Genomic DNA, 2,670 nt, shown 5'->3' with positions numbered 1-2,670 from the left:
TCCTCTATAGGGTCTCCTGGCTCCCATCTTGCAAACCTCGGAGACCACAAGGCCTGATGCCCTCAAGCAAGTATGGGACTACATCAAGGCTCACAAGCTCCAAATTAGTATTGAGAAATCGCAAATCTTATGTGGTCCTCCCCTTAAGTAGGCATTTGGACGAGACAATGTTAGTGCTCAAGTACTTGAGTCCCCACGTGTCAGCACATTTTTTTGTTGATGCTATCAGGCTGTTGGCAATGCAAACGGTAGAGGGCAAAGAAATAGAATGAGTAAACGTCAAAGTGGACATGAGGATAGAAAAGCTTATGATGGTTATAATCCTCAAGTACTCAAGCCAGCGGCTTCATGAGAGCAGCTAGTTGCTTGCACTTTTAGCAGAGTGTGTGAGGGGATTAGTGGCAGACAGCTCAATGTTGAGGGAAAGGCATATCTGGGGAATATTGCAATTTGCCATTGGTGCAAGTCATGGTCTGATGAGCCTTTGGCTTCAGTCGCACTCCTTGTTCAGCTCTGTTGATAAATCAATGCGGGCTACATAATTACAAGTTTGGTTATCAGATGAAGTATGAAGACTTGAAAATACTTACTTTGGACATGCAACATAGTCGAGGGGGGGAAGTCCAAGTAGCTGATGAAGGGAGAGAGAGTGAATTAGATGTTTCTGCGATGATCTTCAGTGCAATTCGGCTGCGAGCTTCCACGCGCATGCTGTTAGTGAGATCCCCTTGGATGGAATGCATCGATAATTATCCAGTGGAAATCACTGAAAAAATAACATCGTCACACAAGAATTACAGTCTGATCAAGTTATGTGAAGATGAAGCAAATTTATATGAAGAAAATCTACGGAGGAGGAAGTTCGAGGAAGAATATCGTGGCAAGCGACAAGCTCAGAATTAATTGAGAGCACTACTATGTAAGGGTATGTCCGAGAGTGGGATTGGCAAATATATGTATGTATTCGGGTGTAATTTCTGGTTGATTTCATAGGAGTGCTAAGCTCGCCATCGTTGTGATAATGGTGTACGCATTCAAGATTGAGCTTCGTTGGCATGCTCTGCTCTACTTGGCCATTTTCAACTGCTTCAGCTTCTCATACTTGGTGTTGTCAGCCCCATCTCTCTCTCTCTCTCTCTCTCTCTCTCTCTCTCTCTCTCTCTCTCTCTCTCTCTCTCTCTCTCTCGCTCTCTCTCTCTCTCTCTCTCTCTCTCTCTCTCTCCACATGCAGACACGCACCTCTAGCGCCTCGCTATTAGCTAGCTTTGCAGAGCTCAAGGAAAGAGTGCAAAGTTTACACGTATAACAAAATACCTCGTCCAGCTTTGTTGATAACATTTGATGAGGCAAGCATTTCGAAACGATCTGTAGACAAACATGAACGGATCACTGATTCTCCTCTCTCTCTCTCTCTCTCTCTCTCTCTCTCTCTCTCTCTCTCTCTCTCTCTCTCTTTGCGTGCGCTCTTTTAGAGAGTTTCTTTTTTTTTGACAAAGAGAGAGAGAGAGAGAGAGAGAGAGAGAGAGAGGGGGGGGGGGACAGAATTGTAGGCATGGCGGCATCAAAGGAGAATCAGGGGACAGCAATTAAGGTGCAAGATCTAAGGCCCGACACAGCCGGCCACAACCTGGTGGTGAAGGTGCTTAGCGCCAAGCAGGTGATGCAGAAGAGCCGCTTCGATGCCCCTCAGTGCACCCCTTTGCGCTTGGCTAATGAGCAACTGGATGTAATGCAGGAAGGTGCCATGGTGATCCTAAACAATGCAAAGGTAGATATGTTTAGGGGCTCCATGCGCCTTGCAATGAAAGTGGCAAGGCTCTATTGAGGTGACGGAGCCTGCCAATTTTTCAGTCAAGTCAGACGATAATCTATCAGTCACAATGCTCCTCTCTTACACACAAGATGCATCTTTGACCTCCACCTCTTCACCTCCTCTGCGTTCCCATTTACCTGACTCCTGCACGGGCGTCCACCTAATTAAGGCCAACTTGCTCAAGGCCTTTTGCAATGATGCTTCCAAACAACAGCCCTTAAGGGTGGCAGCTCCTCTTTCCATTCCCCGTCTTTGATGATGTCTTCTCTCGTCCGATCAGCGTCTTCCAAGACCTCGCGTTTGCGAGGTGCTATCATATCACTTCAATCGTTTCATGTAGCAAGAGCACAAGCTTTGTTTATTTCAAGGCTTAGCTTTGGATCACAAGAGCTTGTAGTTCTCATTCAAGTTGAGCCTCTTTGTGCGCTGACAATTCTCTAATGAGCTTACAATGGCTCGCAGTTAGGTTTTGCAATATGTTTAAAAAATTAGGACATTAATAAGGTTTACTTTTTGAGAATTACAAATTTTTTATCATACAATTGGATCGGCTTTTGTAATGGTTAAATTTTGTGTCAAGCGGTTCAAATTTTGGACACATCTAGTACAGCATTCTGGAGAGAGAGAGAGAGAGAGAGAGAGAGAGAGAGAGAGAGAGAGAGAGAGAGAGAGAGAGAGAGAGAGAGAAGAACAAGAAGAAGAAGAGAGTTTTAACGTCGTAGGAAACTATCCCAAGAGACCTTAAAGATCTAGCCAACGAGGAGAGTTGAACTCAAGACCTGTTATTCAAGAGGGACATTGCATAACCAATATACCACACTTGGGTGATAGAAAGGTTATACCATTTTCCTCTTCTT

General features: G+C 44.9%; 1 pseudogene; it reads left to right on the top strand.

Moving 5' to 3' along the window:
* Positions 1 to 1,552: 1,552 nt before the first annotated feature.
* LOC147448072 (uncharacterized protein At4g28440-like) lies at positions 1,553 to 2,069 on the top strand (annotated as a pseudogene).
* Positions 2,070 to 2,670: the final 601 nt, after the last annotated feature.

This window comes from Adiantum capillus-veneris, chromosome 11 (genome assembly GCF_014529385.1).
Source record: "Adiantum capillus-veneris isolate H3 chromosome 11, ASM1452938v2, whole genome shotgun sequence".
In the NCBI taxonomy this organism is placed as follows: Eukaryota; Viridiplantae; Streptophyta; class Polypodiopsida; order Polypodiales; family Pteridaceae; genus Adiantum; species Adiantum capillus-veneris.
Note: the sequence above shows the minus strand (reverse complement) of the source record. Positions and strands in the feature narration are given on the sequence as shown.